Here is a 14,034-nt window from a genome sequence, read left to right as displayed (position 1 = left end):
CCCCTCCAGCTCAGCAGCAAGTGTAGGACAGACCCTGGGGGCAGGGCGCTACTTCTTCTTCTTGCTTGGACCGGCCCCTTCTTCTTGCTTGGCCCGGCCCTGGGGGCAGGACACTACTTCTTCTTCTTGCTTGAAGGTTGAGGCACTTACTCAATTATATATATAGATTCTAGGTTCTTCAAAGTAGCCACCATTTGTATGATTACTGCACTTGTTGCCCTTTTGCCTTCGCTCTGCGGTCCAGCTCACCCCAAACCATCTCGATTGGGTTCAGGTCTGGTGACTGTGGAGGCCAGGTCATCTGTCGCCACACCCCATCACTCTCCTTCCTGGTCAAATAGCCCTTACACAGCCTGGATGTGTTTTTGGGGTCATTGTCCTGTTGAAAAATAAATGATGGTCCAAATAAACGCAAACCGGATGGAATAGCATGCCGCTGCAAGATGCTGTGGTAGCCATGCTGGTTCAGTATACCTTCAATTTTGAATAAATCCCCAACCATGTCACCTCCTCCTCCATGCTTCACGGTGGGAACCAGCATGCAGAGTCCATCCGTTCACCTTTTCTGCATCACACAAAGACACGGTGGTTGGAACCAAAGATCTCAAATTTGGACTCATGAGACCAAAGCACAGATTTTCACTGGTCTAATGTCCATTCCTTGTGTTCTTTAGCCCAAACAAGTCTCTTCTGCTTGTTGCCTGTCCTTAGCAGTGGTTTCCTAGCAGATATTCTACCATGAAGGCCTGATTCACACAGTCTCCTCTTAACAGTTGTTCTAGAGATGTGTCTGCTGCTAGAACTCCGTGTGGCATTGACCTGGTCTCTAATCTGAGCTGCTGTTAAATGCATTTTCTGAGGCTGGTGACTTGGATGAACTTATCCTTCGCAGCAGAGGCAACACTTGGTCTTCCTTTCCTGGGGCGGTCCACATGTGAGCCAGTTTCTTTGTAGCATTTGATGGTTTTTGAGACTGCACTTGGAAACACTTTCAAAGTTTTCCCAATTTTTCAGACTGACTGACCTTCATTTCTTAAAGTAATGATGGCCACTCGTTTTTCTTTACTTAGCTGCTTTTTTCTTGCCATAATACAAATTCTAACAGTCTATCCAGTAGGACTATCAGCTGTGTATCCACCTGACTTCTCCACAACGCAACTGATGGTCCCAACCCCATTTATAAGGCAAGAAATCTCACTTATTAAACCTGACAGGGCACATCTGTGAAGTGAAAACCATTTCAGGTGACTACCTCTTGAAGCTCATCAAGAGAATGCCAAGAGTGTGCAAAGCAGTAATCAAAGCAAAAGGTGGCTACTTTGAAGAACCTAGAATATGACATATTTTCTGTTGTTTCACACTTTTTTGGTTATGTACTATACTCCCACATGTGTTAATTCATAGTTTGGATGCCTTCAGTGTGAATCTACAATGTTCATAGTCATGAAAATAAAGAAAACTCTTTGAATGAGAATGTGTGTCCAAACTTTTGGTCTGTACTGTATATACACGCACACACACAAATATATATGCAGACAGATTATATATATATATATATATATATATATATATATATATATATATATATATATATAGTCCAGAGGGGTCAGCAGCTCTCACGATCAGAACGTTCTTTGTGTGCACGCAACTGGGGTGGCCCAATTCCCACAAGAGTAGATAAGTAACAACAAGGAGTTGCAGCACACTGCTCTTTTATTTGAGCTTCACACAGGTTATACAGGCAAACAGTTTCGGCTGTCCCCATCCTTTTTCAATGCCAAATGTAAATTGTAACTCATTGCATTTATATACCCGCCCAAACAGACAGATAGGAAATGACATCACAATGTGAACCACCCCCAATGGGATTAACCCTCACAATCCAAGTAGTGTTATTATCACACTTATCTGGAAAAAGTCCATTAGTCCACAAATCTTTGTCTGTATATCCAATCTTCATCCGGTCATGGTGTGAACCAAGCATCAGAAACAAAAAATGTATACCTAGGAAGGGAGAAGTTACAGAAATAAATGCAAGTCAAAATCTTTATTAAGACCTTTAGGGAACAAAGTTCCCATTTTATCAATCCACATAACCTCACGTCTTTTGAGGAGGAGGATATGATCTCCCCCACGTCTCTGTTTAGGTATATGGTCAATGACCATGAATTTAAGGTCACTATCCCTGGGCCCCATTTGTCTCCAATGTTTGGAGACCGGTAAATCAGATGTCACTGATCTGACAGAGCTCCTATGTTGTGCTATGCGATCACGGACTTTTTGTGTGGTTTCACCCACATAGTGAAGACCACATGGACAGGATAAGAGATACACAACATAGGAGCTCTGGCAGGTCAGGAAGTGTCGAATACGATAATTGCCACAAAATGTGGAACCCTTAATCATATTGATGCATTCACTGCATGTCAAACAGGGGTATGACCCCATACGCTTAGGCCCCAGGAAGGTTTCACCTCTTTTTACCACAGGAGGAAGATCAGCCCTTACAACTTTATTCCCTATAGTCTCGTTCCATCTATAGGCCGGTATAGGAGGCAAATGAAATTCCTGTATTTCAGGGTATGCATCACCCAGGATGTGCCTATAGTCTCGTTCCATCTATAGGCCGGTATAGGAGGCAAATGAAATTCCTGTATTTCAGGGTATGCATCACCCAGGATGTGCCAGTGTCGCTTGATGCATGCCAGCACCTTATTTGAAAGACCATGATACTGGCACACAAAGAGTATGCGTGGTCCCTTACATTTGCCTGTACCTGAATCAATTTGTTCTGGGGAGGCAATCTTTTGCAATTCCTCCTGTAGAAGATCTTGGGGGTACCCCCGCTCTGAGAGCTTATCAACCATCTGCTGTCTCCTATAATCAATTTTAGATTGATCAGAAACGATCCTATCTACCCGGAGCAATTGGCTCCTGGCAACCGAGCGGAAGACAGCAGGTGGATGAAAGCTCTCAAAGCGGAGTAACTGGTTGCGGTCAGTCGGTTTCCGATAAAAATCAGAAAGAAATGTATCACCTGATCTTATGATTGTAGTGTCAAGGAAATTTATCTCCATTTTATCGTAAACAATCTCAAACCGGATATTCTGGTGGAAGTGGTTAAGCTCCTCATGAAATGCAAGTAGGGGTCCAATGGGGCCCCTCCACACCGCGAAAACGTCATCTATAAAACGCCACCATACCAGACAATGTCTGGCAAACGATTCACTGTGATATACATGCGACGTTTCAAACCGATGCATGAACGCACCTGCAAACGAGGGGGCCACATTGGACCCCATCGCTGTGCCGCGTTGTTGGAGATAAAAATCCTCTTTGAACAGGAAGTAATTGTTGTCAAGCACAAAATGAAATAGCTTCTCAAAGAAGCTTAATTGTCGTGTACTATAACTCCCTTCACCTTTTATGAGATCCATACACGCATCAATACCCTCAGATTGTGGGATTGATGTATATAAAGATGCTACATCCCAACTGACTAACCATATTTCATCCGCAGTGTCAATTTTCAATCTCGCCAATTTCTCAAGAAAATCTGACGTGTCCCTGATATAGGAAGTTGTACCTTTAATAAGGGGGGAAAGTACCTTGTCCAATAGTGTGGCACTGGGCGAAAAAACTGACCCAATGCCAGCCACTATCGGGCGCCCTGGTGGTCTAGAGGCATGTTTATGCACCTTCGGAAGTGTATACAATACAGGCGTTACAGGATTTTGTACAAAAAGGTAATCACTCAAATCACGTTCAATTACATGATTACGTACAGCGTCATCAAGGATACTACGTATCCTATATATATATATATTGGGGAGCGAAAGTTTAGGCAAACTTGTTAATTATCATGATTTTCCTGTATAAATCATTGGTTGTTATGATACAAAATATCAGTTAAATATATCATAAGGAGACACACACAGTGATATCTGAGAAGTGAAATGAAGTTTATTGGGTTTACAGAAAGTGTGCAATAATTGTTTAAACTAAATTAGGCAGGTGCATAAAAAAAAAAGAAATGAAATCAATATTTAGTAGATGCTCCTTTTGCAGAAATTACAGCCTTTAAATGCTTCCTGTAGGTTCCAATGAGAGTCTGAATTTTGGTTGAAGGTATTTTGGACCCTTCCTCTTTACAAACCATCTCTAGTTCATTCAGGTTTGATGACTTCCAAGCATGGGCAGCTCTCTTTAACTCACACCACAGATTTTAAATTATATTCAGGTCTGGGGACTGAGATGACCATTCCAGAATGTAGTACTTGTTCTTCTGTATGAATGCCTTACTGGATTTTGAGCAGTGGTTAGGGTTGTTGCCTTGTTGAAAAATCCAGCCCCGACGCAGCTTCAGCTTTAGTCGCTGATTCCTGGACATTGGTCTCCAGAATCTGCTGATACTGAGTGGAATCCATGCGTCCCTCAACTTTGACAAAATTCTCAGTCCCTGCACTGGTCACACAGCCCCACAGCATGATGGAACCACCACCATATTTTACTGTAGGTAGCAAGTGTTTTTCTTAGAATGCTTTGTTGTTTTTCCTCCATGCATAACGCCCCTTGTTATGCCCAAATAACTCAGTTTTAGTTTCATCAGTTCACAGCACCTTATTCCAAAATTAAGCTGACTTGTCCAAATGTGCTTTAGCATACCTTAAGTGGCTCTTTTTGTGCTGTGGGCAGAGAAAAGGCTCCCTCTGCATTACGCTCGCATACAGCATCTCCTTGTGTAAAGTGCGCCGAATGATTGAACGATGCACAGTGACTCCATCTGCAGCAAGAATATGTTGTAGGTCTTTAGTGCTGGTCTGTGGGTTGACTGTTCTCACCATTCGTAGCTTCTGTTTATCCGAGATTTTTCTTGGTCTGCCACGTCGAGCCTTGAATTGAACTGAGCCTGTGGTCTTCCATTTACTCAATGTGTTCCTAACTGTGGAAACAGACAGCTGAAATCTCTAAGACAGCTTTCTGTATCCTTCCCCTAAACCATGATGGTGAACAATCTTTGTCTTCAGGTCATTTGGGAGTTGTTTTGAGACCTCCATGTTGCTACTCTTCAAACAAAATTAAAAGAGGAGGGAAACTTACAAATGACCCCCTTAAATACTCTATGTAGGTCAGGGGTCACTGAGCTTACCAAGCCAATTTGAGTTCCAATAATTCGTTCTAAAGGTTTTAGAATCAATAAAATGACAACAGTGCCCACATTTATGCACCTGCCTAATTTTATTTAAACAATTATTGCACACTTTCTGTAAATCCAATACATTTTACTTCATTTCACTTCTCAGATATCACTGTGTGTGTCTCATATATGATATATTTAACTGACATATTCTATCGTAACAACCAATGATTTATTCAGGAAAATCATGACAATTAACAAGGTTGCCAAAACTTTTGCATCCCATGGTGTATCTATACATATAATAGGCTAAGTGCCTCAATCTTCAAGCAAGAAGAAGAAGTATCGCCCTGCCCCCAGGGCCGGTCCAAGCAAGAAGAAGCTAAACACTGCATTCTAGCAGTTCTGGAGGTGTGTTTAGCTTCTAAGGGCAACAATGGTTAATTTGCATATATTCAGCAGTGATGCACTGGGAGACATCTCAGACCTCACTCCAACCTGAATTATCACAATTTTTTTCTGCTCCAAGAAAGCAAACTTTTGTTTTCCATAGCATTTTAGTAAGGGGGCTTTTAGGACCATTGTAGCCCCTCACACACTCCTAGGAGTTCTGGGTCACCATGAGCTTGCTGGTTAGTCTGTACCTCTCGGTGTTACAAGCCCTACTCTACAGAGCCAAATTAACCCATGCCATGCAGTGATGAGGATCAAATAATCCGAAACAGTCTGTATGCATGTTGGATTATTATGGTTCTGTACAAATCAACAAGCTGACACATCATTGCATTCCAGCGGTTCTGGAGGTGTGTTTAGCTTCTAAGGGTAACAATGGTTAATTTGCACATATTCAGCAGTGATGAGCTGGGAAATATCTCAAGCTCACTCTTTTTTTTTTTAAAAGAGATTTTTTATTGAATTTTCATAACACATATAAACATTACAACAATAAACAAAACAGTTTGGTGTTCATCAACCTCTTATTGTGATTGGTGTCATTACAGTTTATCAAAACTTATCTGGGTTATATATATATCCAGTCATTATTGCTTTCTCATTTACATATATAGCAATCAAGTTGTTTTTCGATTTACCAGGGAACTCAAAGGAGCAATCACAAGAGCATGTTTAGCATAAGTTTTAGCGGTATTAGTGAATATCTTGTATCATAACCGAAATATCCAGATGAGGAATTACTGTGTCAAATGCATCCACCCATACTTTCCATACCTTATCAAATTTCCAAAATTGTGACCTAGCTTGGTAAGTGAGTTTATACAGGGGGAGTATGCTGTTCACTGTTTCTTTCCATAGATTTAGGGAGGGTACCGTATTTTGCTTCCACTTGGAAGTAAGGGACTTCCTCGCATAGAACAACAAAATACGTATTAATGTTTTCTTATGTATGCCACAACTTATATCTCCCAACACTCCCAGCATGCAAGCTTGGTATGTCATAACATGTGGGAGCTTAAGGTTGTGTGATATGAAGTGAGTAACGGTTTTCCAAAAGCTCTGTACTTGGGGACAGTACCAGACACAATGTAAGAAATTAGCATTTATCGCATTACACTTAAAGCATGAATCTGTGGCCCCTCTTCCGATTTTTGCCAATCGGGATGGTGTCAAATAGGCCTGATGAAGCCATTTGAGCTGAATTACTTTGTCCCTTGATGCTATAACTGTCTTATAATAGTTATCCTGGAACTCCAGCCACTCTGAGTCAGTAAAATCCTCCTCCCCAGACCGCCATTTGAGCTTATAATTATTGACAATGTTATTATATTTAGCCGATAGTATAAAATTATAATATCTCGATATTTGCTTATCTGTGTCTGTTTGCAGGAGAAGACGTTCCAGTGGCATTGGGGCTAGGCTGACCCCATGCAGCCCAATCTGGGTTTTTAGTGCGTGTCCTCAAGCTCACTCTAACCTGAATTATCGCAAATCTATCTTCTATCTATATATATAACTAGCTGGTTGCCCGGCGTTGCCCGGGTATGTGTCTGGATGGTGTCAGCTCCACCCACTTTTTCTAACCCTAACACACAAAAGTTTGTGAGCTTTGCCGTCTTTGGTATCAATAATTTGCATTGAAATGAAAAAAAATCTGATTGGCTGTTTGTGGCTCCACCCCCTTTTCTGAATTTGAACCCCAGTCACCCAATAACCAACTGTACCAGGTTTGAGGCCTGTGCCATTAACAGTGCAAGAATGGTAGCAATTAAATATTCCCCTTGAAAAGCAATAGGGGAAGTTTGATTCACTTTTGTAGGCTCCACCCACTTTTCTGAATATTAATCCCAGTCACCCAGTGACCAACTGTGCAAAGTTTAAAAACCCTGCCATTAACACTGTAGGAATGGCTGCAGTTTACATTTTCCCAGTGAAATTTGTATTTGTCTCCACCCACTGATGACCCGGCATTGCCTGTGTATGCATTTGACTGGTGTTGCCTCCGCCCACTTTTTAACCCTAACGCACAAACACTCAATGACCAAGTTTGTGAGCTGTGGGGTCCTGGGCAATAATAATTTGTATATTCCCATAGAAATTAAACAAATTAGATTGGCTGTTTGTGGCTTCACCCCCTCTCCAGCATTTGAACCCCAGTCACCCAATGACCAACTGTAGCAGGTTTGAGGCATCTGCTATTAACAGTGTAAAAATGGCAGAAATTTAAATATTCCACTTAAAAATCAACTGGTGAATTTTGATTGGCTATTATAGGCTCCACCCACTTCCCTGAATATTAATCTCAGTCACTCAGTGACCATCTGGGCAAAGTTTGGGAACCCTGCCATAAACAGTGTAAGAAGGGCCGCACTTTACACTTTCCCAGTGAAATTTGTTTTTGGCTCTGCCCACTTTTTGTAACCTGGACACAAAGTCACTACTCAATGACCAAGTTTGTGAGCTTTGGGGTCCTTGGCATCAATCATTTGTATTTTCCCATGAAATTAAACAAATCTGATTCACTGTTTGTGGCTCTGTCCCCTTTTCTGAATTTGAACCCCAGTGACCCAATGACCAACTGTACCAGGTTTGAGGCTTGTGCCATTAACAGTGCAAGAATGGCAGCAATTTTAATATTCTCCTTGAAAAGCTACATGTGATTTTTGATTGGCATTTTTAGGCTCCACCCACTTTTGTGAATATTAATCCCAGTCACCCAGTAACCAGCTATGCTAAGTTTGAGAACCCTGCCATTAAAAGTGAAAAAGGGCTGCAGTTTACAATTTCCCAGAAAAATCTGTTTTTAACTCCATCCAGTTTTTGTAACCTGGACACACAGTCACTACTCAATGACCAAGTTTGTGAGCTTTTGGGTTGGCATCAAAATTGTGCTAATGGAAGCAGTTTATCCAGCAAAGAAATCTGGCTGTTTTTAGCTCAGCCCCTTTACTGAATTTGAACCCCAGACACTTAACGACCGACTGTAGCAGGTTTGAGACCTCTGCTATTAACAGTGTAAGAATGGCTGCAGTTTCAATATTCCCCTTGAAAATAAATAGGATAATTTTGATTGGCTCTTGTAAGCTCCACCCACTTTTCAGAATATTAATCCTAGTCACCCAGTGACCAACTGTGTGAAGTTTGAGAACCCTGCCATTAACAGTGTAAGAAAAGCTGCAGTTTACCTTTTCCCATGTAAAAAGTTAGTTGTTTTTGGCTCCGCCCACTATTTCTAACCTTGACATATAGTCACTTAATGACCAAGTTTATGAGCTTTGGGGTCCTTGGCATCAATAAGTTGCATTTTACCATTGAAATTAAACAAATCTGATTGGCTGTTTTTGGCCCGCTCCCTTCAGAATTTAAACCCCAGTCTCCCAGTGACTGACTGTAGCAGATTTGAGTCCTCTGCCATTAAGAGTGTAAGAATGGCAGCAATGTAAATATTGCCCTTGAAAATCAAAAGGTAAATTTTGATTGGCTGCTGTAGGCTCCACCCACTTTCCTGAATATTAGTCCCAGTCACCCAGTGGCCAACTGTGTCACATTTGAGAACCCTGCCAATAACAGAACGGCTGAAATCAATCTAACAAATCTGATTGGCTGTTTGTGGCTCCACCCCTTTAGTGAATTTGTACTCCAGTCACCCAATGACTGACTGTATCAGGTTTGAGGCCTCTGCCATTAACAGTGTAAGAATGGTAGCAATGTGAATATTCCCCTTGAAAATCAATAGGTACATTTTGATTGGCTGTTGTAGGCTCCACCCACATTTCTGAATATTCATCCCAGTCACCCAATGGCCAATTATGTAAAGTTTGGGAACCCTGCCATGTAAAAAATGTAGTTGTTGGCACCGCCCACTTTTTCTTCCTTTGACATGCAGTCACTCAATTATCAAGTTTATCAGCTTTGGGGTCCTTGGTATCAATACTTTGTATATTCCCATTGAAAAATAAACAAATCTGGCTGTTTGTGGCCCCTTTCTGAATTTGGACCCTAGTCACCCAGTGACCAACTGTACCAGGTTTGAGGCATCTGCTTTTAACAGTATAAGAGAATGGTAGCAGCTTAAATATTCCCTTTGAAAATGAAAAGGTGATTTTTTTTTATTGGCTATTGTAGGCTCCACCCACCTTCCAAAATCTTAATCTCAGTCACCCAATGACCAACTGTGCAAAGTTTGAGAACTTTGCCATTAACGGTGTAAGAATGGCTGCAGTTTATATTTTCCCAGTAAAAGTTGTTTTGGCTCCGCCCACTTTTTGTAACCTTGACACACAGTCACTCAATGACCAAGTTTGTGATCTTTCAGGTTCCTGGCATCAAAAATGTGTGAATGGAAGCAGTTTATCCACCAAGGAAATCTGATTGGCTGTATGTGGCCCCACCCCTTATTGAATTTGGACCCCAGTCACCCAATGACCGACTGTAGCAAGTTTGAAGCCTCTGCCATTAAAAGTGTAAGAATAGCAGTAGTTTCAATATTCCCCCTTGAAAATCAATAGGTGAATTTTGATTGGATGTTGTAGGCTCCACCCATTTTCTTGAATCTTAATCGCATTCACCCAGTGACCAACTGTGTCAAGTTTGAGACCCCTGCGATTAACAGTCTAAGAATGGCTGCAGTTTTACATTTTTTCCATTGACTTGAATGGGTGAAATCTGATTTGCTGTTAGTAGCTCCGCCCACGTATGCAGGGGGAACCCGAGACCCCCAGAACATATCATCCCAGGTAGTAAGGGATCTGTATACCAAGTTTTGTTCAAATCGGTCAAGCCGCTTTTGCGTGATCGCGGCACACACACACACACACACACACACACACACACACACACACACACACACACACACACACACACACACACACACACACACACACACACACACACACACACACACACACACACACACACACACACACACACACACACACACACACACACACACACACACACACACACACACACACACACACACACACACACACACACACACACACACACACACACACACACACACACACACACACACACACACACACACACACACACACACACACACACACACACACACACACACACACACACACACACACACACACACACACACACACACACACACACACACACACACACACACACACACACACACACACACACACACACACACACACACACACACACACACACACACACACACACACACACACACACACACACACACACACACACACACACACACACACACACACACACACACACACACACACACACACACACACACACACACACACACACACACACACACACACACACACACACACACACACACACACACACACACACACACACACACACACACACACACACACACACACACACACACACACACACACACACACACACACACACACACACACACACACACACACACACACACACACACACACACACACACACACACACACACACACACACACACACACACACACACACACACACACACACACACACACACACACACACACACACACACACACACACACACACACACACACACACACACACACACACACACACACACACACACACACACACACACACACACACACACACACACACACACACACACACACACACACACACACACACACACACACACACACACACACACACACACACACACACACACACACACACACACACACACACACACACACACACACACACACACACACACACACACACACACACACACACACACACACACACACACACACACACACACACACACACACACTTTTATATATATATATAGATTGAGTAAGTGCCTCAACCTTCAAGCAAGAAGAAGAAGTAGTGCCCTGCCCCCAGGGCCGGGCCAAGCAAGAAGAAGAAGTAACGCCCTGCCCCCAGGGCCTGTTCTACACTTGCCGCCGAGCTGGATGGGGTAGCGGGCAGAAAGGGGGTATTGGGCAGAGCGGAGGGGAGGGGGGTCAGACCCGCCTTCCCTCACCTGGGTCCCCCATCTACGCACCCCCTCTAGCTTAAGTTCTATAATATATACACTCTGATGAGTTCTGGTTCACCATGAGCTTGCTGGTTAGTCTTTACCTCTCAGTGTTACAAGCCCAACTCCATAGAGCCAAATTAATCCATGCCATGCACTGATGAGGAGCAAACAATATGAAACAGTCTGTAAGCATGTTGGATTATTATGGCTCTATACAAATTGACGAGCTGGCACATCATTGCATTCCAGCGGTTCTGGAGATGTGTTTAGCTTCTAAGAGCAATAATGGGTAATTTGCATATATTCAGCAGTGATGCACTGGGAGACATCTCAAGCTCACTCCAACCTGAAATATGTGACATCATGTGACATCATGCGCAGTCCCGAGCCTTCCCATAGCGAAGCCTGGAGCTGAAGGCTGCGGCTGCGCCATTGCAGGATCCCTGGGGGGGTACATATTACGGCGGTGATCGGTGGGGACCGGAGGAACTTGGGGACATAATTAGCTAGAGGAATACTAGCAGAAGCATATAGCGCAATTTTTATTTGAAAAAATCCTCCCGGGGCCATGTGATCCCCTGCGACGACTAGCTCGACACTGTGTCGGGCTTACCGCCAGGGAGGTTAATCCATGCCATGTACTGATGAGGATCAAATAATCCGAAACAGTCTCTATGCATGTTGGATAATTATGGCTCTGTACAGATTAACAAGCTGACACCTTATTGCATTCCAGCAGTTCTGAAGGTGTGTTTAGCTTCTAAGGGCAACAATGGTTAATTTGCATATACTCAGCAGTGATGCACTGGGAGATATCTCAAGCTCACTCCAACCTGAAATATCACAAATTCTTTCTGTTTTAAGAAAGCAAACTTTTGTTTTCCTTAGTATTTTAGTAAGGGGGCTTTTTGGACCATTGTATCCCCTCACACACTCCAATGAGTTCTGGTTCACCATGAGCTTGCTGGTTAGTCTGTACCTCTCAGTGTTACAAGTCCTACTCCATAGAGCCAAATTAATCCATGCCATGCACTGATGAGGAGCAAACAATCCTAAACAGTCTGTATGCATGTTGGGGTATTATGGCTCTGTACAAAATAACAAGCTGACACATCATTGCATTCCAGCTGTTATGGAGGTGTGGTTAGTGCAACAATGGTTAATTTGCATATATTCAGCAGTGGGAGAGATCTCAAGCTCTCTCCAACCTGAATTATTGCAATTTGTTTCTGTGTTAAGAAAGTAAACTTTTGTCTTCTTTAGCTTAAGTTCAGCAGCAGCCACCACTATTAGTAAGAGCCAGTGGGTGGGGGTGACTCACCTCTTCTGCATTCCACTGTTGTCACTTCCTGCAATGCCGTCCACTTACAATACAGTGGGTGGCATTGCAAGAAGTGACAACAGTGGACTGCACGCTGGAATGCGGAAGAGGTGAGTCATCCCCGCCTGCTGCCTCTCACTAATTTGCCGGCAGCTGCTGCTGAACTTAAGCTAAAGGGGGAGCACAGATGGGGGACCCAGGTGAGGGAGGGGGGTCCGACCCCCCTCTCCGCCCAATACCCCCCTCCTGCCTGCTACCCCCTCCAGCTTGGCGGCAAGTGTAGGACCAGCATTCGGGTCGGGTCGGCTAGTATATATATATATATATATATATATATATATATATATATATATATATATATATATATATATATATATATATATATATAGTTCCTGTTGTGTGCTACAGCCCCTCTGTGTATCCTACTAATATAATAAATGGGAAAGTTCGGATGTTTGGATGTTTGGATGTTTGTTACTCGATCACGCAAAAACGGCTGAACGGATTTGAATGAAATTTGGCGCACACACATAGTAAATTACCTGGAATAAAGTATAGGATACTTTTTATTCCCATAACCAAAAAGAGACAAATACAAATTTCACTGGAAAATGTAAACTGCAGCCATACACTGTTACACTGGAGGTGTGTTTAGCTTCTAAGGGTAGAATGGTTAATTTGCATATATTCAGCAGTGTTGCACTGGGAGACATCTCAAGCTCACTCCAACCTGAATTATCTCAAATTCTTTCTGTTTTAAGAAAGCAAACTTTTGTTTTTCTTAATATCTTAGTAAGGGGGCTTTTAGGACCATCGTAGTCCCTTACATACTCTAATGAGTTCTGGGTCACCATGAGCTTGCTGGTTAGTCTGTACCTCTCGGTGTTACAAGCCCTACTGCATAGAGCCAAATTAATCCATGCCATGCACTGATGAGGAGCAAACAATCCAAAACAGTCTGTATGCATGTTGGATTATTATGCCTCTGTATAAATTAACAAGCTGACACATCATTGCATTCCAGCGGTTCTGGAGGTGTGTTTAGCTTCTAGGGGTAACAATGGTTAATTTGCATATATTCAGCAGTGATGCACTGGGAGACATCTC

Source organism: Hyperolius riggenbachi, chromosome 6 (genome assembly GCF_040937935.1).
Source record: "Hyperolius riggenbachi isolate aHypRig1 chromosome 6, aHypRig1.pri, whole genome shotgun sequence".
In the NCBI taxonomy this organism is placed as follows: Eukaryota; Metazoa; Chordata; class Amphibia; order Anura; family Hyperoliidae; genus Hyperolius; species Hyperolius riggenbachi.
Note: the sequence above shows the minus strand (reverse complement) of the source record.